Source organism: Ixodes scapularis, unplaced genomic scaffold, assembly GCF_016920785.2.
Source record: "Ixodes scapularis isolate PalLabHiFi unplaced genomic scaffold, ASM1692078v2 PGA_scaffold13__105_contigs__length_92229423, whole genome shotgun sequence".
In the NCBI taxonomy this organism is placed as follows: domain Eukaryota; kingdom Metazoa; phylum Arthropoda; class Arachnida; order Ixodida; family Ixodidae; genus Ixodes; species Ixodes scapularis.
In genome coordinates, this window is record NW_024609839.1 from 36,727,839 (window position 1) to 36,753,752 (window position 25,914).

The following is a 25,914-nucleotide window of genomic DNA, read 5'->3' on the forward strand; positions in this document are numbered from 1 at the left end:
ACTTCGTTCGGGTATGGTGCCTGGATCGCGTCTTCGACTGGTGTGTTTAGCGTCCTACCCCGCCCATACATCAAAAGTGGTCCCAATGTGGCAACAAATGACGCGAGTGTCATGCTGTTGCCTGTCGCGATCCTGGCGCTTGGCCGTAGAAATGCTGGCGAAAAGCACGAGCGAATGCGAGTGTCGCTGTCGTCAGGTCGTCCCTTTAGGCGTCCCAACTTCCGGCTGCTCAAGCTTCCGTGAACTGTCACAGTGCAAAGCGACCTGCAGCAGAACAGGCGTCTGCCACTTATACCACAACTGTTGAAACACCGCCAGGGTCGCGATCGGCGACAGCATGACACTTTTATGAAGTCATCAGGCGGAAATCGAGGGACCACTTTTTTGGCCGCGGTAAACACACCAGCCGGAGACGCATTCCAGGCACCATAGTTCGGGGTCAAGCAACGTTACTTACACTCTTAGTTGGGCAACTCCCATAGAGACAGCTTTGAAAAAGTGGCCCCAATCTGTCTCCGAGCACCGAGCTAATGACGACCACAACGCCACCATTTATACTGCAGCGGCCTCTCGAAGAACTGCACAGGGGTAGAGGTTACAGAGGTGCCACCCCCATCTCCCCGTCGGGCGCGCCGCGCTCGCCGCTCAACTACCGACGTTAAAATGCACCTAGGTCAGGACGTGCTACCTGAAAAGCAGGGATGCGTGCGCCCCCCTCATGTTTTTTTCGTAGGGCTCATGCCTTCCCTAGCAACATTCTACAGCGCCTTTCAAGCTTGAAGCGGAATAAGAAAGGACAGCGACGTTTTGTACCGTACATTTCTTCTGAATGAGCCAGCCTTGAGGCGCGCGTATTGGTCACATCTTAATCACTGGCAGCGGGACGGGGACAGCTTAGGAAAGGCACCTTTCTACCATTCCTTGTCATCGGAAAGGGTGGCAGGGAGGAGGCCTCCCTCCGGCTCTGGATAAGCCTCCCCAAACGTAAAACCTCTTGCCGCGGGAAATTGGTCTCTGGCAGAGCGCTTCTGTGAAGCGCTTCGAGCGCTTCGCCACTGCTCAGAGAGCGAAGAAACTGGTAGCGTAGCCCCCATTATCGATGGGTAGCGCAGTTCGGTTACTTCCTGAATTTTTACTTCGTGCAGCCACCGCCTGGTGCCGTCGGTATGTGGAAAAGGTCCACTGACTTCCGGAGCCCCTGAGTCCGCACAATAACATTGGCCTCCTACCTCCCATTGGCAAACTGCGCCCGGAATTTGCTCGACCTTTTTAATAGAGCGATTCAGTTAAAGACCCAAAGACTAATCGTATTTAAATGCAGGCTACGGTCCCGAACTTCGGGAGTGTTGAAGACATTGCAACAGTCGCTAGGCAAGCGGAGAGCGACGAGGAACGCAAAATGGTGGTTGTCAGCCATCTTCCTGTAGCCCGCCTCAACTAAACTTTTTTGTTGTTTTATTAAAACTCATCTTGACTTCATCTAGCGACTGAAGCAAGAAATATTGGGTACCCCTGGGAGGGGCGGCTGCATTGTTCAAACACGAGCTATTACCGCTATTACTCTGGTGGCGCCGCTGAGCCTAGTGTCTGAAGCAAGAAATACTGGGTATCCCTGGAAGCCGTGATCGCGTACCAGTAGAGCGGAAGCTACTAGAGCACTATATAGCTCCCACGGAGCAGAGTAGCGCAATCCTTTGAACCCCGTGTTTTGCCGACAACATGGCCGACAGAGCGGCTCGGCGCGAGTCACGTGGTACCCAGGGTTCCAGGAGGCGCCCCGCCCTATCGGAGAATACATGGAGATGGACATAAGACGGCTGATTAAAAAACTAACGGCGAGTTCACATTTTTCAAAACTAGCCTGTCGTGAAGTCAGTAAAGCGCTAAACACTTTATCAAAGTTTTAATAATATCGGATGCATGTGAAAATTTTGAGAAGGCAATTTCCAAGGCGATGGCGTTTGAAGCAGACGATTTTTGCTCGCAGCGGAGATGGGCTTTTCGGGTTGGCCGGAGAGGGTCACGTGAATGGTGTGCCGTCGCCGTGTCGTCTGCTGCATGATGACGCTCAGGCAATTTTTTAAAAAAAGTTACGTCCTTGTATGGCACAAAACTTATCGCATATTATTCTAAAATGTTTCATTATGTCAAAATGATTTCCATTCCGCACATCCCCACAAAACTGAAGAAACAACGATTTTCTCACGTTCTCCACGCATTTCTGACCGCAGTTGGAACCTCCGGGCGTTCGCCGCTAGTCGCCGAGAGACGGCGTTCTAGATTGCGCTACTCTGCGCTACTCTGCTCCGAAGGAGCTATATCGCTATATAGTGCTCTAGAAGCTACGGCCATGGCGGGCCAATCGGAACGGGACTGCGTATCACCAGAGCGCGCCTCAACTCCGAAGAAGTATCAGGCTTTTCGCTGCGTCATGCTCCAACATGCGTGCGGTGCGCTCGTATACGTCGCGCATTTCGAAGCCTTCGGCACGCAATGCGGAACTTATCGTTCCGCATTGCCAAGTTACAACGAGATAGGGTATAACCGTGCGCTCTCACCCTGCTGGTGCCGCCTGGCCGTTGCCGGCTGCCTACTGGCGAACTTGTGCCAAACAAAATTAAGTAACGAAAGAGCGTCGAGGCAGCAGAAAAGCGGGCGGCGATTCGGCGGCAGTACAGAGCGCTAGCGAGACTGATTCGACAAGGTCGCTGATAGCTGCTTCTCTACCGTGCGTCACTATCTCGAAAGTTCGGCTAAAAAAGTTCGAGCGTCGCGCGCTCGGGGCGAGGATGAACTGGCACTTTCGAAAGCAAGAGAGCAGGAGGAAAGTTACATCTGGTGCGAGAATGAATGCGAATCCTTTAGAAGTCCGTGACCCTAAACTGCGGATTTTGTTTTGAGCCGACCATGTTTTGTATCGCTCTTAAAATATTACCACGAATAGAACCTTTCATTGCCTTCCACATTATGCAAAGTTTGTGTCTTAATCGTGTAAGAGTACTAAGAAATAAATTAAGAAAAAAAAACGTTTTCACTTTTTGTTCAATTTCAGCACGCTGTATAAAAAAAACTTTTTTTCTTTTTGTTTTCTCGCGTCGCGTTTTTTCCACACCCTTTTTAGCCAGCATACATTCCGTTAGAGATATATGCACTAGTTTCGAGTTTTAAGCCTCTAAATATGATAAAAAATAGCAAATACCGATGGTGAGTTTCTGGGTTATAGCTGCGTGTATATTTTATTCTTTATTAACAAAATCTAAGGGATGTTTGATAGATAATCATATAAAAGACATTGATGTCATTAGGCATATAATAACAAGTTTACGAATCCAAACGTCTAAACACTCCATAAAATCGCAACTGCCGAAGGCGGGTTTTCAGACAATTTCCGCCGGTGCCGTGATTAGAGAGGTCTCTAGCCTAGACCCTATGCGCTACATAATCTATACTATGTTAGAAATGTGAAAAAAAATAATGTTGTAAAACCTTACTGTAAAATACACTTCCTATTGGAAACCTAGATTTCTAAATGCAAAATTTTAAATTTATTGCTAAATTCATGTTTATAACACAACAGAATCATTTTGATTTATTTTGTCACTCTTCATTTTTTACGTTTTTATTTTACTCTGCAAAAAACTCGTAAATAATTTTTAAAAATTAATTTTTTTATGCAGCATACTGAAACTGAACAAAAAAAGTGAAAATTTTTCTGTTTCACAATTTATTTCTCAGTTCTCGTGCATGATTAAGACAAACTTTGCATAATGTGAAAGGCATTGAAAGGTTATAGACGTGGTATTATTTTGAAAGCAATACTAAACATAGTCGACTAAAAAAAAAATGAAATCCGCAGTTTAGGTCACAGCTGTTCGTGGAGGCATGTTTGGAGATTTTTTACAAAAATTGGAGCGACAAATATTAAATAATAGTTATCATGGCGTTGTATGCTTCCCGTATTCATACCAGTAAACAGAACTGGGTAGAAAAAGTACGGAGTATAAAACAGATTTTCACTCAAATTTTTTTTTTGTGAAGTGAAATATATATTTTTTTTAATATTTGAAAAGCGGTTTTGTTCTTTCCAGAAATGGGGCGATTCAGCGGCGGATGTAGAGGGGGGGTCCGGATGTCCTGACCCCCCTCTTGAATTCTCCGTGTGTAAAATTTAGGGCGTGAAACGAGAGAGAAGGGGAGGGGGTTCCTAAACAAATGGTACGCTGACCAACACCTGACCCCCCTCAGGAAATTCTTGCATCCACCCCTTGGTGAAGGTGCTTTGCATTGTCCTGCCACGCAGCCTGCGGCATCGGGGGAAGGGGGGTTGCAATTTGGGTGTTTGCAGAACCCATGAGAGCAGCTCGTGGAACCCCTTTGTTCCCCGGAACCCAGTTTGAGAACCCCTGTTCTGTTCTTTAGTAATTGATCCCTTCAAATCGGGAATGATACCAACAGGATAATGCAGGCTCGTTGTTAAAGCAATATTCGCCTAGTATGACAACGCTTAATTTGTTGCATGACTTTTAGTGATGCATTCTTTTGCTGTCAACTCTTAGTATTTCTCATTGGGAGCGATTTTCTTTTAGCTTTGTTCCCGTAAAGGCTAAAGCTCCTAACTTGCCTAAATCTAGAATGCGTAATGGGGGCATTTTCACAGGACATCCTAACCTTTAGCCATTATTACTCAACTTGGGCAACGCCTTTTTTCATTGACCCGAAGGATGAGTCTTTTCCGGAAGCTTAAAGGGCTCATCTTTCAGTACTTGCTCTTGTACACCTTGTTTGTCTGTATTTGTTTGCCCATTAAAACGAGACTTCTACATCAATTTTCTGTGTGCTGTTTTGCAAGTATTGTCTTCCTTCTGGCTTCAGGTGGAGGTGCTCATAAAGGACAACACGGAGCTGCAAGTGCAGCTAGAGCATGTCAAGAGGCTGACACTCAAGAATGACTCTCTGAAGGAAGAGCTCAGGTAAGAATTCGAAAGTGCACTTGGGAAGACTCAGTTCCTGTCATATTTGTTTTTATGCTGCCACGATGTCGGCAAAGTTAGTTTCATTTAGTCAAACCGCAGCGATTTGTCGCCGTTTCTATTCAGAGGGATGAAGTCCAAGCAAACCTTACAATAAAGAAATACTCATCTTCTCAGATACTCTACACAATGCATTTTGTTGTCTGAAGGCATGCTAAGAATAAAGTTGTAAGCTAATGTGTGAGCTTTCACCTTATCCTGGTTCTCTGCCTGCAAGCCGGTGACATATTCAAAAATTACTAGGCAGAACAGTGCAATTAATAGATAATGTAACCTTCATACGCATATTCTGAAGGAATCGGTAAAACAATGGTTATGTTGTACAATGTCCAATATGTTGGTCCTTTTTATCCTAACAGGTATAAGACCAACGAGGTGGCAGAGGTGACAGCCGAACTTGAGAGCACCATGACCAAGCTCGGGTGCTGCCAGAGAGAGAAGCAGTCTCTACAACAGACGGTGTCTCAACTTACCGGGAACTATGCAGGGCTACGAGCGGAACACTCGGCGATGCAGGTTTGAGATCTCCGTTTTCTGCGTGCTGGTTTTGTTGCAGGGTGCCAGGGGCGTTCTGCCTCGGAAATGTACTTATGCCGAGAAATGCCCCTGGAGGTTTCATATCTGCAATGGCCTACTCGACAAGGGGGATTCCTCACGCACCGAAATGCCCTTCTTCGCTTAACAGATAACAGTTAAGGGGCGACATGGGTCTTTAATGACAGGTTTGTTAAATTATTTTTTGTGCTGTCGAGACCGGTTGTAACGAAATAGCGGCCACAGCGAAGCGATCGGGATTTCCCTTTTGCACTTAGTTAAAACCGAAGTCAGTTGTGACGAAATAGCGGATATAGCGAAGTGATTTGCGGTTCCCGTTGACTTTGTTATAACCGGTCTCGATAGTATATGGTGATTTTACAGTTTCCTGGAATTTTAGCAAGTTTTTTTTTGTGGTTCAATATTAGTGCTACACTTTTAACATTATGTATAGTCTGAATTTGCATAGAAGTTTATGGTAACATGACAATTTCTTAAAACACAAATTTGGGCTCCTTGCAGATTTTCAGGAGGGATATCTCAGCATCTAGGACAGATAGAAATAAAATATATTTTGCAATATGTTGCTAAATATGTGAGGCATACAATGTTTAGAGCAGATTAATTACCACAAGCCTAGGAATTTTTTCAACTCATCTATTTTTTATTACTTAGTTGCCACACACTGAACACTGAGCTTCATTGTGTTTAGAAATTACTAATAATGGTTAAATCTGGAAAGTAATTTTATCATTGTATTCTTTATACTTCGTAGTATCTAGCCATGCATCGAACATAATTTTTTGTTCAGTGAATGTTTTTCTCTTTCTGAAAACAAAGGAGTTTTATCTTGAGGACTGTACTGCTGACCGAGAAACTGACCAGATATTTGCAATTGGCAAGAAAAACTGAACAAGCTTCTGCACTTTCATTCAGTTTTATCAAACAAAAAGGATGAAAGCTCCAAGGCCATTGTTCATTTTTAAGGGCAATATATTTAGCATGACTGGGCTGTCGTGTTTTTACTGGATTTATTTTCATTAACCAATATTTGGGAGGCTCTGAATTGTAATTGTAAGAATATTAAGGTAAGAGAGTACATTTATTTGTGTGTATAGTTACTCCATATCATTGAGAGCTTCCTCAATAGGATAGGTTTTTCGAATCCCCTGTTCTAGGACATCCCCAAGGGGTGTGTTATCTGAATCTTGCTATGAATCTCATTCCCTGTCTAGGGCAAATGTTAATTATGTGACTAGAGCTTCGGTTTTGCCTTGACTTTGCTGCACATTAAAGATGTACAAAAAATTTTTTCTTCGTGAAAAAGGGACACCAAAGATGCACCTTTAGGTGCAACGTACATAACATTGCCGTCGGACTCACTTGCAATACTTTTCGTTTACGCTGTTTTAAGTAGCCTCGGTTTAATTTGCAAGGCCCTCATAACATTGTCGCAATCAAGGATTGGATGCTTATGATGCCCTCGGAACGCTTTTGTTGATGCTTCTCTATGCTCGCTACCTCCACGGGTGCTATAGATTTGTTTTATTCCTTCTGTGCGTGCTGAAGATTCGCGGTGGTGCAGCTTCTGTGCTGATGAGATTCATCTGCTTGCAGCTGCTGCTTCAAACCGAGCAAGAGAAGTGTTCGCGGCTTGTAGAGTCTCTCCGTCAGAGCCAGGAACGGGAGGCAGAAAAGGACCAGCAGCTGCAGGACGCAGAGATGATGCGTCGTGACCTGCACAACACGCTGCAAGAGTTGAAGGTGGGTGGCACTACGGCTCGATAACTTCCTGCGCTATGCAGTTAGGGTTTTCCGCCGAGATGAAGCTTCCTGGTTCGTGCTCGATTCTGCAGTTGTTGATTGTCACAACAAATTCACTGCATTAATCACCATAAATTTTGCATCCACAATGACGTGCCTTCCTAAGAACAGTGGGCGCGCATCGATGAGGCAAGCAAACTGTATAGGGTAAAACCACTATAGCGAGAATTTCTCACACTGGGTGTTTAGGAGCCCAGGGTTTGTAGGTTCCAAATTTTCCTTGGCCACAAGTAAAGTTTCAGCGCTATATCGGAAATTCTGAGCCATTCATGGATGCAAAATTAAACACACCCTATTTTATGTCCAAGGTTTGTAGAAACCGGCCTTATACATAAAAGCCAGGTGTGGAACCGAAATGTTCTTCGTTCCGGTTTTCGTTCCGGTTCAGGGAAAACGGTTCAGCTCCGGTTCAACTCCGGAGTAAAAAAATAAAGGTTCAAACCGGTTCGAACCGGTTCGTACTCATATGCTACAAAAGCAAATGACGAGAGCAAAATATAACTATGCATATTTTATAAAAGTGTTACATATAGAAGCAAAGGCTCACATTACTGTGTGGAAGAAAGAGCTAGTGCTGGGGAACCTCGGGACGTGGGTGAAAGCGCAGTTCAATGTCAGGCAGCTGACCGAAGAATGCATATCCGGGGAAAGACGGCACCTCTGAGACGATAGAATGAACTTCAGTGCAGAAAAGGCTCGCTGCACGCGAACCTGGGTCGCAGGCACTCCCAGGGCTATTTGCGCCAACGCGTAAAGTTCTGGATGGCGTTCCCTTTTCTCCTCCCAAAGCTGTAAGACACTAGCATCCATTGAAAGCCGCGGCTCCTTGTCTAGCAATGCTTAGAGCCCCTAAATGAGCTGCGCTTAGAGTATCGGCACTCCGTTCCCCGACATTATTGTGGGTGCCGCCATTTTGGCTCGTATGCTGAGCAGACCCAACTGCCGATCGTCATGATTCAAAAGTGCGACTTCCTCAGCATTAGATCCGGTGTTAGGAAGGTCACGTAATATTGATATGCTCTGTGGCGAACTGTTTAAACATTTATGGGGGCGGAAAAGCGTTTCCTGCGGTTTCAGATGAAGCTTTAGAAAGCGCACAATAAAGACGAATTCGAAGACGGAGAGGCAAACAGGACGAGCGCTGACTATCAACTGATTTTTTATTGGAAAAATAGAAACAGCAAAATAAAACCAGCGAAAGCCACAAATACTACAAATGTGACTAGTCATCAATAACTCGGCCACCACACGTGTCAATAAAGTCCACTTCCTTTTTGCGAAGGAAACGTGAGGGCTGACTGATACACTTATCAGGACATTCCTTCTTTATCATGTAAGCCTCCAGTACTTCCCTCGCCACCTTTTCTTTACCTCTCCCAACGATTGTAGTGCCTTGAAAGTTGGGAATGCAGCTGCAATCTCTGCAATGTATGTGTAAATGGGCTCCTGTTGTTGAAAGCAGTGATAAAGCATGTTCACGCAACCGTTCCTTCAAGCACCTTCCGGTCTGGCCTATGTAAACCTTGCCGCAGCCCAATGGAATTTTATAGACCACGCCCACCGCACATTCCACGTATTTGTTTACGTGCTTCACTGTGCATTGCCGCTTATCTTTGCCTTTTTCTTTTATCCTCCGACATAGTTGAGCCAGTTTACGTGGTGCTGAGTATAGCAGAAGTACCTCGAACCTTTCCGCTACTTTTTTATATTGTGTGACACCCTGTGTAAGTATGGCATCACGTGGGGTCTTGCTCTCTTTTGTTGCTTGTCCTTTTCGCTTTTGTCCCTAAACTTCTACAGAAGTTTCTCAGCCACTGCGAGCATAAGGCAAGTAGGATACCCTCCGCTTCCAAGTCTCTTGACCTGAATACAGAGGCTGTCGTGTAACTGTTGATTAAATCCCCCTTCCCGGTGCTGAACGGGACAGATGATAATATCCGCTCAGTTATTTTGAAAGCAGATGGGATGCGCCACAGTCTGGCAACTAGTGCAGGTTCTAAAATATCCATCGGCCTTTGTATAGCTTTCTTATCCGATCAGTTGTACAATGAAATCAAGGCGTTTAAAGTAAATTGCACACAACTCTGCAAAATGGAAGGCCAAAAAAAAAGCTTAAACTGAACGTCAAAAAAACAAAGAGAGGTATAGACAACACTTGTTGTCTATACCTGTCTTTTTCCTTTTTTTGCGTTTAGGTCGAGATGGAAAAGCCAACTAGCCCAACTCACCATTTTGCCACCAAACAGGCTTATTAATTGGTCACTTTTGCTGACGCACGAATTGGGATTGTTCTAGTATTAAATTTTCTCCGATGACCCACTTTCGGTACCCAAGAAAAGGTAGGGACGAACGTGGGCAGTTGTTAAAGAAATACATAAGACCAGAAATCTCGTAGAATTTATATTTACTGTGCTCATTTCGTCGGAGTTCTTGAGACGAACTTTATAAATTAGGAAGACGCCCGTTATCTGAAAACCTGATAATGGAACGTTAAAGAGCATTCCGCTACCTATTTTTTTTCTTCTTTTTTTTTGACTTTCCACATGAACGAATCACCAAAAATATAATTGATTAGTTTTTGTCCTGAAACGAAAACATATTTATTTCGGTCCAACTCAACTCCGGTTTGCGCAAAGATATTTTTTTTCTTGGTTTTCATTTTCAAGGTTCTGTGTTTTTCGCCACGCACTTTTCACGCAACCTGCCTTCCTGTATGAACCGAAAACCGCATGGAAAACATGTCGGTTCCGCTCCGGAGCGAGAAAACTTATTTTGTTGCGGGTCATCTCCGGTTTGCGCGAAAATAACTGTTTTTTTCCGGTTTTCGGTTCACGGTTCGGGTTCGGTTCAATACCCTGCATAAAAGGGGTTCTTGGGCTCTCAAAAAGAGATTCTTCGGCTCTTGGGTGATGCTTATACTGGTATTGTCATTTGAGGTGCTGATGTAGTGAAAGTTTACCGAAGAAGTGACTTCCTTAAGCGGGTAGTTTTCTGCTAGGAAGCGTTCGTGCCTCGCCATAGATTATGCTTTCAGGTAACCCGTAATGAAGAGTGCTCACTATTGCACGTTGCTCGAGAACTGCCGAACCTTTGTTTCAAAAACTTCGCAGATCACGCCGTCAAATAAAAACACATTTTGACTTGACTTGACTTGATTGTCGCAGCGCGTCGGAGAGCTGCTACCTTGTGAGTGTCGGTCTGCTAACCTGTTGCGCTGTTTGCATGCCAGGGCTGTTTCTTGTAAAAAAAAGGGCATAACCTTGTGCGCAATCTAATAATTAGCAACATGTCTAATAATTCGTTTAATTCCATCTACGTTGATGGTGGAGCTCGAGGGAAAAAGCTGTGAAATACTGCTTGACAAGACCGTCGACCCCTACATAGGTACAACAGGAGAGGTACAAGAAAAAAAAAAGCTACTTCATGCGAAAGTACAAAACGGGTGGATAATAGACCCATACAATAAACAAATAAAAAAAGATTGAATAATCCTGGAAACATTAAACAAACTGCCAGATCACTGGCATTCGCCACGGCATACACCGACCATTGTATCATATTGGAGTCTTGTGTTTCCCCTCAGGGAAACATCCGCGTCTTCTGCCGGGTGCGGCCAACACTTCCGTCGGAGAAGAGGGAAGACGAACGCCTAAGCCGCATCTGGTTCCCAGACGAGAAGACTGTGGAGCTGGTCAAGCTCGACACGGAGGTGAGGGCACCATTGGTGTGTTCTAGTGCAGTCTTTGGAATACATAAATGTTATTGTGGACAGTCTACCAGTGAACATTGAGGGGAAGAGGGAGCTTGCACTGGTTGTAATGCGCCAATAAAGATGGCAAAGCTTGGTAATGAAGTTATGAAATTCCAGAATGAAAATTGCAGAGAATTTCTAGGAGGAATAGCATTTTAAATTTGAACAGACTCAACTGTGCTGTCATGGGCAGATTTCGCAGTATGCAGAGACGGTATTTAATTCCTTTAGTTCTTTCTGTGCCACTTACTGCATTTATTAACAGTACATTGCAATAAGCTGCTTCTCCTTGAAGTTGCCACTAGACGTTGTAAGATGCGATAGCTTTATGCTATCGTGTTAACTCGATAACAAAGTTCTGACCTAACCTTGAATTAAGATCGTCGTGGAAATACACGAAATAGTGGCAGTGTCTGCTACTGACAAGATTCCTAATATCGTTTAGAATTTTTACAGGTTTTTTCCAACTCTGAACTGAGTTACATCTCAATGTTGAGCTCCTGCACCTTGTTAACTTTCCTCCGTGCTCGTCTTTGATAAAACAAAGCCAGTTTTTTCATAAAATCGCAGAGTATCATATTTGCGTGACCGACCAGTTGCGTTCCCTTTCTCCAAGCAGAAGGTGATGGCGTTCCCCTTCGACCGAGTCTTCCCGGGCTCTGCGGCTCAAGCGGAGGTCTACGAGGAGGTGGCACACGTCGTACAGTCTGCGCTGGACGGCTACAACGTGTGCATCTTCGCCTACGGCCAGACCGGATCCGGGAAGACCTTCACGATGAAGGGTCCGCCAGACTTGGACCTGGGCTGCCCAAACGACTCGCAGCTGGGGCTGATCCCCAGGGCCCTCCAGCAGGTGTTCATGTCAGCGCAGAAGCTCCAGAACACCCATCACTGGGAGGTGAGTGCTTCTGCGTGCGTAGCATTTGTAGGGCCGGTTCTTCAGGGTTTTCGTCTCCGTGGCACGTAACCTCTACGATGACGTCACGGTGTTCGTAACAGCTGGTGTCTGACCATGGTGCTGTAGCTATCAATCAAGAGTCTCAGGAAAAGCTTTGTCGGGGCAGTAGTGCACTTGGATCCAATAACCGCCGGTCAGGGTGTGGTAAAGCCCATGTGCCATAATTAAGCATCTTAAACCTAGGGCAGTGGGTCTAACTCTCCACTGAATATCAAAGCACATCCAAACAATCTTTTACTCTTTACACCCATGCTGTCTGCAATAAGCGGCACTGTTCTGAGCATCAAATCTGACAAGTTTTCCTCGCGTGTGTCTTCTAGCTCACAATGGTGGCGTCATACCTGGAGATCTACAACGACAATGTGCGAGACCTCCTGTCGACGCGGCCCTGGTGCAAGCAGACCGTCTGCCAGATCAAGCAGGAGAAGGACGGCTCGATGATGGTGACCAACGCCACCAAAACGACTGTCACTTCTTCCGAGCAGGCAAGTGCGGCCCTAGTTTGACCAAGGTCACCGATGAAATTTGGGTTTGACAGCGATAGCTGTTATGGACTCGTCCTGCCACTGGGAATGACATCTGTTAGTCTGTCGTAGTTAATGTAGTAGTTCGCGTAGTAGGGTGTTCTTCGATCCTGCCAAATTCTTAAGAGATTGCCCGCCGCATGCAAGAATCGAACCTAGGTTCGCTGTGTGAAAAGCTGAGGCGTTACCTTTGAGCTACGTTACAGCATTATTAACCCACTTTATACTTGTGGTTTATGTTGTACTGTAATGAACGGCCGTCCTGGAGACCCTCAGGCGTCCAAGCCCATAGACAAGCATCTGCGGAAGAGCTAAGGGGCTACTGAGCGACCTTCCAAAAAGCAAGCAGACGTGGGAAGATGTCCAGGTATTTCGACATTGAAACCCTTAGGGCTCCAAGATGCCGATGGACAACAGTCCGCGGCGAGACGAAAGGGCAAACAAGCGGCTTCCCTCGAAACCAACAGACATTGGAGGTGGTCGACGTACCTTTACCCGTACTTCCCAGGCTGACCTACTCGTGCCAAGTGCCCCGCACCCAATTACCTTCGCGTCGGAAGAGGAGGCAGTGGCACTTGTGTTCTGGGCTTCGCGCCTACACCTCGGGGTACAAGGGGAGACGTCCTTGAGACAGCTGGTCTGCATGGGGTTGGTGGCGTGTGTGAGGGAGGAGTCAACTTAGCTACCCGAAATTCCTCCGTGGGGAATGTAGGGAAAAGTCCCGTTAAAAGAAGCTGATTTCTTCGGGACTTCGCCTTCAGATTCTGTATTTCTGTCCTCTACAAATGTAAACTGGTTGTCAAAAGCGGCCCTGCTTTGGAGCTCCTTCTGCCCGATGCCCTGGTCGGCACTGGGCTCCACCAAAACCCGACAAGGATAACCCCAGAGCTGTTACGGTACCCAATGTCCACTGCTCGCGCCCTCTGGGAAAAATGCGAAGAAATGGCCTATTCAGTGCCAAGAGCTTGTGCCGGGAGATGGGGTTGCGCATGCTCCTGAACAAAAAATAAACGAGTGTTCGGAACAAAATGGTCACTTCAATTCTGTTTCGAATGCTTTTGTTCACGCAATGCACGGTGCGTGAACGCGATGCCGATGCCCACTGACTTTGCCGTGACGCGTCTCACCTGTCGCTGTGACTGTACTTTGGACTAACGCGAGACTGGTCAATTTCTTGGTGGTCTTGAGGGAAACTTGGCGAATTTAATTTCGATATAGGCTCTAGTTTTGTTATTTCCTCTGAAGCTTAAAGTCAAAGTTGCGCTGCTCATACACCATGCAAAAGACGGTGACCACTGCAGACACAATGACAGAATTATTACCGCGCAGACAGGCCTCAAGCATGTTCAAAGCATGTTTCTCGTACATATGTGTGCTTCATCATGTCTGCAGACAGTATTTCGTACAATGTATTGACAATGCGGCTGTGGGTTGACAAAGTCTCTTGGCATGAAGCAGTTCCACAAACCAGGGAGACGACTGGAAGTGTTTGGCTTAGTCATGCATAGCTCACCTAGGCTTCAAAAGTTGTGCTTACTGCTTTACAAGAGAGGTAAGCGGGTAGTTCCATACATGTCAATTCCTTGTTAAACATAGTGTTTAAAGGTGCGAGAGATTTACTGTATGAACTCTGCTATGGCCGATTGTTTGATTGAGCTTGTGCAATGTCTGCGTAGATCTACGAGCTGCTCCGGCGTGCTCGCAAGCATCGGGCTGTCAGGGCCACCCAGTGCAACGAGCACTCCTCCCGCTCGCACTCGGTTTTCCAGCTCCGCATCACGGGGACTAGCCGCCGGACCGGTGTGGGCAGCCGAGGTGGGTGGTCCCCAGTGGTGGACACGGTTCAGTATTTTTTGCTGCAGCTTCGCTCCTGGCTAGCTGACTGGTTTGCCTAACGCACGAGACAGTAACACATGTTTTCTACAAGGTTGCACGAAGTTCATTAGTCTACTGGAATAAAAAAAATAATTCGTTCGTGGCAGAACAGAATTTCTTTTAAGGCAGTTAAACAAAGTTTAACCTGCCCTAGAAATAAACTGTTAAACAGTTTAACAGTTTCCTTTCTATTATACAATCTCCATCTTGCAACCATTGCTGCTTCCAGAGACGTTCAGTCTCGTTGCCTACTGTCCATGTCCGTCCTGTTTGTGGCGCCCATCTAACCAGTTCCAGATGACTTGCTTTTCATTTTCCAGTTCACTTCCTTTCACGGCAAATGAAGTGCTTTCCCATTAAGTGCCACAGATTATGTGAAACAGTTGCTGAAGTTTGGGGCCTGCTGATGTCTGCTGCCATACAGCAATAATCTCCAATGCTGGTATGTGTGTTTGCAGGCCTGCTAAACCTGGTGGACCTGTGTGGCAGCGAGCGACTAGACGAGTCCAAGGCGGAGGGTGCCAGGCTCCGGGAGGCCCAGCAAATCAACCGCTCCCTCTCGAACCTGGGCAACGTATCCTGGCACTCTCCCAGAAGGTCTGCAATCTGTCTCCTTTAAGCAACCTTCTTTCTGAATATAAGTTAGCTGTAGAAAGGGAACGCCTTTGAGAAAATATATGCACGAAAATGGGCACGTTCAGTCTGCTTCTCTCAAGGGTTTTCTCGTGCTCTCAGTGCAGTTAGGATGCGAACATCACACATAGGAATATACTACTATAGGGTAGTCTTTTGCAACGTAAGGTTAACAGGAGCCTCTCCCGCCAAGCTCTTCCCCAGGATTGGCAGTTTTCTCTTCTCGGTATTCGCTCTGCTAATGTGGAAAGAAAGACTACTTTCATTTGGTTACTGTATCGTGAAACAAACTATTAATAAATTGAAAGGAAGTGGCATCGGGGGAGCGCCAGCGAGAAGCTAATGCTTTAAGAAAACGTGGGCGCACGTAGTGTAGTTGAGCAGCAGCCTTCTATGATGCTCCTGTCCGTTTAGTGACTAAAGTGCAAAGCTTGTGCACTCCGGGGCGTGAACTCGCACCCAGTGACGGGTTGCACCGGGCTGTCAATTATTCTTTCAAGTGAACCGGAGTGCAAGTGTGGTTGTAAGGTCGTTGTTTTGAGCAATGGTCGTTCCCCTCTTTGGCAACTGCAGGCAGAGCACGTGCCATACCGCAACTCCAAGTCGACCTTCCTCCTGATGGACAGCCTGGGAGGGAACAGCAAGACCCTCATGCTGCTCAACGTCTCTCTCTGCGAGAAGAACCTGGCAGAGACTATCAACTCGCTGCGCTTTGCCACAACGGTACATACTTCTTTACGGTTACATCCCTCTAGGGCAGTGGTTCTCAAATGGGGGACTGCAGACCCTTTGGGGTCTGCGAAGCATTCTAGGGGTCCACGAAACCCTGCCTTATCAGTCAAGCCTGTCAATAAGTTTTTTTTTTTATCGGGTTGAGGAGAGACATTCCAATTTTCGGGTAAGTTTTCTCGTGTCTATATCAGCGAGAGAAGTCTACTCCACTCTAGTCCTTAGTTATATTTATTTAAAAAAATCATTATCGTAATAAACATATACCTTTCCCTACCCCTCACCACGAATGGGTTCCTCCATCATTTCTGCCGATCCATGGGGGTCCCCGAAACATCAATGGTTGAGAATCACTGCTCTAGGGTTTCGCAAAGGCATGGCGTGTTGTGGGCCATGTCCTTCAAGATTTAGGTGCCATGGTTGTGCCAAGCTAAAAAGTGGCAAAACAAGTCCTAGTCTGGGGCCAAGGCATGCCAAAAATAGAACTGGTACTGCTCAGACATATTGCATGATCCATTTGTTTTGAAAATGGTGCAATAGTTTCATGGATAATAAAGCAGTATAGTTATCCGCCCCATTTGAAAAGGCCGCCGTGACTGGCGGGCTGGTGACGTCGCCAGCCAACTGCGCGGCGTTCTCTTGCGTGCATTCGCCGGCTTAACTCTCTTGGCGTCTCGATCTTGTTTCCTCATTTATTGTCCGCGTTTTGAGCTTGTGGTCTGCGACAATTGTCTACAGCATCGCTCACTTCGTCAAAGTCTTCGACACTGACTGCAGCCGCAATGAAGGTGATGTTGGAAGCTGCTCATTTGACTATGACCCGCTGGCGACCAGCGGCGGCAAGTCGCGGACGAACTCGCGGTGGTCGGCGTCGTCCGTGAAAATCTCGAACGATCATGCAGGGTGGATTGGGGAAGGTCAAAGAGCCGTGGGCAAGAGCGAGAGTGTTGTTTGGGTAGCAGAAGTGCGCGAGCGGTTATAATCGTATCCTATCGCGGCGAGGCGAGCTTAAGCGATGAGCGTTTTTGATCACGTGGTCTGTGGGCACTATGGTGTGACTAACTTGAGCAGTGTTGCCTGGTTGCCAGATGAAAATTACAGAAATTTGTAAATTGATTATTGCAGTTACTCAACCTCTGAAAATCAGAAAGCTTGGTGTATATACTAAGTAACCAATGAGCATTTCATTTCAAGAATAATCTATCCATTTAATTTTCGTGTCCTAGTCCTTGTACCCCTTTCGTGTACTAGTCCTCTATTTCTTTTACCCCTTTCGTTCCTAATCTTTCGTGTCCACAGCTATGACATGGCATATTTTATTAAATGTGTATGGCATTAGTTAGCTCCTCCACCTCGAAGAATTTAGGCAGCAGTGTTTAAAGTTTATGCCTACAGCTTAAAAGATGTAGGCATCAGTGTTTATTAATTATTTCTGGGGCACTGGAAAGTAAAAATGAGTAAATCTGCAAGCCTTGTTGAAGATTGTTCTATGTGTTCTTAGTCTTCCTCTTCTGTTTGTAGGTGAACCAGTGCGACATCGGGACAGCACATCGGAAAATGCAGGCCTCATCCCATTATTAATGGCCTGCTTCCCTTTCGTCTTTTTATCTATTTTTGTATACAGCCGGGTAATGCCCAATGGATCATCTTTAACTATCGTTTCAATCTTTTTAGTCTGGTGCATGTACATACAGGCAGCTTTTATGTATAGTACATTTTTATGGATTTTATGAAGTGTTGCGTACTGTAACCTCATACATACTGGTTGCGTCGCGATTTTATGAAGTTCCGATTTTATTTGACTTCCCGAGATTCTCATTTTTGCAAGGTTGAGCAGACACTTCAATGTGGATGTTCTTGCAGACGCATCTATGTAGGACAGATGGCAGTGCTTTTTTGTTTAGTGAGACCTGTAGACATCTGCAAAATCGCTTGCTACATTGCCATGGGATATTCTGTCCAGAAAGACTATCCGAAGATACTATGACCTTGATAAAACTGTTTAGCCAACTGACATGTCAGCATAGATATGTAGGTGTCTTTCCCCCACATTCTGTGTGACCAATGTTAAGATATTACTTCTGTTTCTCTGTTTTCATGGCATTTAATAAACAATGCATCATCTCCTCTTTCTGTTTGTGATGCACCCAGCTTGTGGAACTAGCAGGTGCTGCTTCCTAGGGCTTTATATGCTGACACTATGTAGCTCCCAACCATTAAGACAGTTGTCTGGGCCAGTACTCTCGCAGGATCTCGAAACTGACAGCAACCGCCAACATGTAGGCCAAGCATTTCCTAGTCTGCTGCCATTGCAGCATCGCCCAGTTTACTTAGATTTCTGGGTGTAAACCTGTAGATTACAGTCGAACCCGGATATATTGAATTCAAAGGGGATCATAAAATAGTTCTAGATATCAATATTTTGATATACAAAAAATATGTTAACTTAAGCTCCAGTTCAAATTTCCGCGCGTCTCTGCTAATACCGAAAGCCGCGACAAACGGGACCTTACCAAATGGAGCAGCTAAATAGTTTTGCTTAGTTGGTGAAGATTGCAAACATTGTCGTGTTCACGCGACTGTGTTTGCGATCGTTTCCACGCGCACGACCCCCACACAGCATTGGCGACAAAACACAAATTTAAAAAATTTTAAATGTCTTTGTTCGCTAAAACATCATTCGCTCATGTGATATATGCCCCCCCCCCCCCCCTCCCACCCCGTGCACATATGCTGGCTTGGCGGTCTGCCAGACCTGCAACGCGAGCTATGCGTTCGCAGCGGGCGCAATCCGACCGCGGAGAAGCAACGGGAAGCCGTGCTTCGTTCGCTATGTCGAGTGTCCCTGCCATGGGAGTTCGATGCAGAAAAACAATGCTCCTATACAATTATGTGATTTTCAAGGCGATGTTTGGACTGATTGATATGAACGACAATTAGAAATGCTAGGGTGTGATATCACCGGGCTCGACTGTAGCACTTGGTTCAATGTCAGAGAAACCTTGCCTTCGTTACCTTCAAGTAAAAAGGGTCTTTATTACTTTGACCAACTTTTTCGAAGTTGTGTAACATAGAAGATTCGGTTAATTGGTATACAGATCTAATAAAACGGTGAAGACAACAAAGTAAAGGGTTCCTGACAGGACATAGCTCGTCACCCAGTTGCAAATATTTTTTTTACAAACCTCTTCAGACTTTCACCAAAGGCAATAGTGAACCATTAGATAAGGCCACTCCCCACCATGGTACTTTTTCACATTGCTGCACAATAAAATGTGTGGAATTTGCAGCAATATTTCTGCAAAGGGTATATTGTCACGGGTGGTGACCAGAATTAACGATAAATAAACAGGAAGAAATAAACGTTTAATTCGGCGAACTTGTGCCAAAACAAAAAGGGAATAGAAAATAACAAAGCGTCGCGAGCGTCGCAGTCGGCGGGACAGCAGAGTCGAGCGCTGGGGCGAAACGGACTCGAAGGGGTCGCGGGCGGCTTCTTATCTAAGGTGAGTCACTATCTCGAAGATTCGGCGGAGAAGGTTCGAGAGTAGCGCTCGGGGCGAGAATGAACACGCACTTTCTGGAACAACAAAAGCAGGGATAAACGATTGAAGTTACGTCTGGAACAAGAATAAACGAGAACTTTCTAGAGGTTCGTGATCAAGCGTTGCTTTCTCAGCCCTGCGTGCGGCAATATTACCTATAGTACCTTTTGAACACAAACTTTTACCAAATGCTGTTACACTGCCAATTGTTGCAGAAACTGGTGTCAATTTTCAAAACTGGTTGTTAATTTTGTAACGTTCCAAAAAAGTCAAAATGAGTCTATTGCCATTTTAATCTCCTTTATGCTTTCTATGTTTCATGCTACTTCATTTATATATTTTTTGTTCTCGGGTATTTTTTTACTCACGTTCATTTGCATATTCATTCCTCCTGAAATGATATTCAGACGTTGCTGATGGGTGTCACTTCTACTGATTTGCGGGGTCCATTGCGCCCTCCAGTTTTGAAAAGTCCTTGTTGCACAGTCGTTTTGCGCAGATCCTGGCAGGCCTTTCCATACCAAGACTAAGTCGCCCACTCGTCGTAGCATTGGAAGCTCATTGTCGCATATCGAAATGCTTTTTCATTCAACATGCTTCTCTTGTTGAGCTTCGGTCCTCCTGCATTCTTTGAGAGCTACCGGTCCGGCAATCCCGAGCGGGCTGTCAGCTTTCAGCAGCATAGCTTTTCCCGAGATCACGAAGAAAGGAGAGACTACATCCTAACCTTGCTGTCTAGGACCGATTATGATGGGCTACAGCAGCCTCCAGTGAACATTTCCTGCCACCTGGGAAGTTGGAGCACATGTTCATATATTGTTTGTCTCCAATGGCACGCTCTTCTCGGCCATTTGCAGAAGAATGGTATGGTGCTGTGAATCGGGGGTTATCCCGTGGTCTTCTGCACCTTTCAGTTTGCAGCTACAAAATGACAACCTTGACATTTCTATACATATCTCTGCTGAGCAAGGAGATTACACTTTTAGCATCTTCCCTACCTGGTTTTGCTGTTCTGTCGTCAAAATGGGTAGAAAAGTCTTGCAAGGCCTGCGGCAAGTCATTGATAGTCTTGGTGCTATAATTTGCACTTGTTCTTGCAATCCTCGTAGTAACCCATGGGTGATGAGTGCAATGGTACCGGATCATGGTAATTTAGGGTCAACAAGCTGCAATAATCTTTCTTAAAAAAATGCTCCAGGGCCATACCAAACATGAAGCGAAGTGCACGGGTTGATCCTACATTTCTACGGCATTTCGTTGGAACATTCAAAAGGTTGATTTCCACTTCGCTCAGGATTTGTTCACATTGTCAGCTAAGTGTAACTCGTATCATTGATTTGGTACACCTCCAAGAAAAAAGGAGCATGTTTGGTCCATGATCTCGTTCAGAGGTCCAGGTGTTTTTCTAGTAGGCATTATTTTAGAAAGCAATCCCAACTTTTGGATTAGTTCATTGTACCTCAAAGATGTCTGGCTTTATTACAGCGAAGCTGTTTATGGCGAAACCTTCGTGAATTTTTTATGTGCGTCAACAAAAACTCAACGCTCGCACTGCCTACACGCACACGCCTTCCCCGTATAAAAACTTCGAAGTAAATAACCAAAGTAAAGCGTTGACGAATGCGCGTGCAAGATACCATTTGTTTTAGGCTTTTGCTTTGGCACAGTTAATGCTGAAGATGCCGTTATTTTAGGAGCATTGTTGATTCTTGTTTATATTAATGATATAGATAATATTTCTCAAAACGCAGAAATAGTATTATAGAAAGACGATTCGAACGTCTTTTTTTTCACACCCTGATCTCCGCCAACTTGAAAATACGTCCAATGATGAGTTAACTAAATTATCTACGTGAATAATTACAGACAAGCTTTAGTTGAACATTTCAAAAACGAAATATATTGTGTTTAGGGCAAAATATAAGTTGATTTCCACTGACATTGGCATTAGATTTAATTCGTACCAACTAAAAAAAGTTAAATCAATAAAACTTTTGGGTGTCTTGTTTCATAAAAACTTATTTTGGACAACTCATATATGCAAGTTATGTTTAGTGTGCTCCAAATCAATCGGCATTATGCGCAAAGTAAGAAATTTATTACCCATACGGCTAAAGGGTCAAATGTAGAATGCACTTATTCAGTCTCGTAAACATTACTGCTCGCTGGTTCGGGGAACAACATAAAAAAGCAACTTTTATGAAATACTAGTGCTTCAAAAAAAGTCTGTTCGATCCATCGAGTGCTTCAGCTATAATGAAGATGCCTCTAATTATTTTCAAAAGCATAGTTTGCTCACTGTTCAGCAGCTAATCACATTCAAGCTTTCAAAAGTAATTTATGATTATTTCAAAAAAACAGCAGGGATTCTTTTTATGTCAATTTCGTTTAAAAGACATTCCCTCAAACTTAAGTCTTGTGATGCATGTTAGAGAGGAAATACGCACGAACTACGGAGATCAAACTTTAAAGTGACACCGACACCCCCCACCCCCTTCCAAATTTTTTTTCCTTTTTTTGTCAGACGATTTATTATGGTTGTTGGAACACTACCCGATTAATATTTTGCTACACAGGCAGGTATTTTTTTTAATAAAGCCAGAAAACGCAACTGCTCGAAACCGAAACCGGAACTCCTGCACTGCACGAAGTGGAGAGGAGAGATTGAGTGGCGGAAGTCACGTGGCTACACCCGACCGTGCGATTTTTTTTTTCTTTTGCACGTAGCACATGAAATGCGTTCGTGATCCGTTCGCCATGCGATTCCTTTGCAGTTATGTTTGTTCCGCTCGCTGTTCTGTACTTCAAGATGAGTTGTTTTGTACATTTAAGTGTTGGCGATTAGTAGTGAGTGCCCGTGGTGAATTCCCGTGATCGGCTCTGAAAAGAATACTCCCAAGATGTTGCGTGAAGAGTTGCCTCACATGTCCTGCACGTGAAAGTGGCATTGTGCGGCAGAGTGCACAAGTTTCCGAAAGGTCAACGGGTCGGGATCAATGGCTGGCTGCAATTTCTGTAGAGCAGTTACGCGAAGCTCGGAAAGTGGACGCTACCCGCTTCATATATGCTCCATGCATTTTGTGGAAAGGGCAACATTGAGTTCGCAGGTGTCGAACATTGGATCCCATACCATTGAGTTCCAGCGACGTATCTCCCACAACAATTGTTTTTCTCAGTGATAATTGTAAAAAAAAGATATGGAAACATCGCAAAATGCTTGGAAAAAAAAAATGGTCCGTCCACACCAGGCATCGAACCCGTGCCCGCTTCGTGTGACACTGAGCTACCGAAGAAACTCTTTCATGCGTATAATGCAGCCGGTAGACTGTATGTCGGAAGTTTGCTGCCGATTTCCCTCCAGTACATGCACTCCCAGTTTGAAGTCGGGCGCAGCACCACGCATAGGCCACACTCGCACCTCGTAAAGAAACCGTACGCGTGCGTATTCAACTCGATGTACGCACTTCGTGCTTGACGTTCGAGCGAGCGAGGTCTTCAGCCACGAGAAGGGACAACGGCTCAGCGACGTCTTCGTGCAATCGGCTTGCTGGTCGGCCGTGTCGTACGGGAATAATATCAGTTCTTTTGATCGGTCAAAAATTTCTCTTTCGAAGGACGAAAAAATTCGCCGGCGCCGTGAACAAAACTTCTGAAGTAGAGGTCCAACGCCCGTCGGCCGCTGCCATCCGCTACAGCCACGCGAAACGACGTCATGTTGAGAATTATGCAGTGAACGTACAGAATGCTTCCGGTTGTCTGTGCTACCTTATTATTTTTTTTTTCAATCATTGCATTTGCAGCTTTTTGGGAGCCACAAAAAATGGGTTTCATAGTTTTCTTTTTCTATTTTTAATATTTACTGTGTGCCTTCAATGACCCACGACTTTGATTAAATGTGATCGTCGCGTTGAAACCTTAGAAAAAGCCCCGTGTCCCCCGGAAAAGAGAGTGAGCGCGACTAAAACCGGCCAGTTCTCGATCAGCGGTTTTCGGGCGGAAATGAAGCGAATTTCGAGTCGCAAATTGTGTTCTGGGTAGTTGGGCTCTCATATGTCACGTACAACTAAAAACCCCCGGCGAGCATAAATGCCCTGTCAGTGTCCTTTTAACACAGCAAATTACACAAATTCTCAACAGGCATCCACAAATGTTGGATATGGCAGATATAGCAACATCTCTATGAAAGTTCTAAGAAAAAAATAAAGACCTTTATTTTTGAAAACGTGTAGAACCTTGCGTAGAGATGTATTTTTTAAGTATTTTGTTTTGCATAGCATTGTGTTCCTTTGCGTTGCATTGTTCCTCTTGTTTGCTCTGCATTGTGTTTTTGTTTGTGTGTGTGAGAGCGGTTGTTTGTTTTGCACACTGCGTTGTGCTTTGTTTTTATTGTAATTATATATATATATATATATATATGTTTTGCGGATACAGTTGAACCTTTCTGGCTATCTAAAATCAACCGCCGCGTTGCTCTCAACGTAAAACAAAACAGCACCTGTCTCAAACTAGCTTCATAAAAAGTCGACTGAATGCGCACGCGCAGTAAGAAGGCTCGTAACCAGGCTGATCTGTAGGTTTTCTTAGCGTCCGTAATGTTTCACGACAGTATAAATGATTGTCTAGTGAAGAGATACCACCGCCACGTTTAACTGTGCAGCTACTCATAGGGGTCAGAGCTGGTGGGTTCATAACTGCGTTTCAGTTTTCTCGAAGTTAAATTTTCCGGAGAAAGCTACTTTTTGTTTTGTAGCCTTTGTGATTTCACAAAAAAATGTGCTTTTTCCAGGCATTTGTTTTTCCTCGCATAGTTAGGGTATTTTAATCCATACTTCCCAAAAAAGAGTTCAGGTCTAATAGACAAATATATGCGTAAAGCCGTTGTCACACTGCTCATACAAAAGACAAACTGCAAGCCCGAGTCACCGCAATATACGTGATTCGAATGCCGCGTGCCAAGCTTCCTCCTTTAAGTCAATGCCATGCGGCATTTGAAGCACGGATCTCGCGATGACTCGTGTTCGAACCTTTATGCAGACTCTCTTTCGTGCGATGTGTAAGCAGTGTTACCCCGAATTTAACCACTCAGACAAAACTTAAAAATGCAATAGCTACACAAGAAACTTTAATGTGACTTGTAATTTGTATTACTGTTTTAGACCTATATTTTCGTGTTGAATCGATTTTGAGGTAAATCAGTGCCCATCAAAAGTTTGCCGTACCTCGCTGATGATTTAACCGAAACTTGGGTCATGCAATATATCTTTGTTTTCATCATGTTGTATCTTTACAGGTGGTGCCGTGGGTGGCAGACATCTTCTTGAAGGGTTACGTTGCAGCATTGTTTGAAACGCGCTACAAGAGGCTAATATGGAGGTACTTCAACGTGCAAGGGTTGGAACATGCACACCTAACAAGAGACGGGAGAGGCGTCACGCTTCAGGCATTGGGGCTGATCCAAGCAAACGTAGCTCAGAGCTACCACCTCTCCACCACTCAGAAAAAATTAGCGCAGCGCACCACGAGCCTGGCCAAATATACTTTTGAGCAAGAAACCTCATGAACCACGATCGAGTGGATGGAAAGAAGTTTTTAAAATAATAAAAAAAATACTAATATAAATATTTCTAAAGTTTACTTTCTTTGCGAGTAAACGTTAAAAAAACATTTCGTTGACCCCTTGTAAACGGCGGTTCGTTGGTTTAGGCAACCGAAAATCTCCAAACGGGTAAATTTTACACTAAAATTGTGATGACGAGGAATTCCTGCTTTGATCACTGACAACCTAAGAAACGAAATGAGTTTCTTAAGTTGTCTTAATCTCTAAGGGACTATTGTTTCGTCAGAATATTAAGTAAGCATCGCAAAGCCCAAAATGCAATAAAATATGAATAATAAAGAAGGTCAAAGTTCATTTATGTTTTTTTTTTAAATATTATCTGAAGAAAGCAACATCGATTGAAGAGGTGCCAATAAGCTGGTGGTAGACATTTAAAACTGTACCCGTTTTCACCTCAAGAAAAAAGGAAGTTCTGCTCTATGTTCCTACTCTGCGCGAAGTAGTTCTAACGAGATTTGGTTGTCTGAGGCAGAAGCGATATTTTTGGCGTTTGAAACCTTTACGTCTTGATAAAGCAACATATATCTAATCGAAAATGCACCTACATATATCTCAATTCTCAGCACAAAGAAGGAAATTAGTAATGCTCCGCTAGAAGCCGTACTTTTTTTACTACGGTTCTTAAGGTGAAAACGAGTATAGACGAAAACAGGAATTGATAATAGTGACGCAAAATCAAGAAACCTAGAGAGGAGCTATTATGCAATCTCGCTATAATGATTCACAAATGCTTTGATTTGATTATTACAACCAAGAAGGTAAAATCCCAAGTTTCCTTAGATTTAAACTCGCACATAGGAGAGTCAAATTCAGATCATAATGCGTCAGTGGATGCAAAATGCTTTTCGTCACTATCAAACTGATTTGCCTCAAAATTGATTCAACACATTTAAT

General features: G+C 44.6%; 1 pseudogene; it reads left to right on the top strand.

Annotated features, from left to right (window-relative positions):
• Positions 1-5,525: 5,525 nt before the first annotated feature.
• On the top strand, positions 5,526-17,826 carry LOC115311211 (annotated as a pseudogene).
• The last annotated feature ends 8,088 nt before the right edge of the window (positions 17,827-25,914 follow it).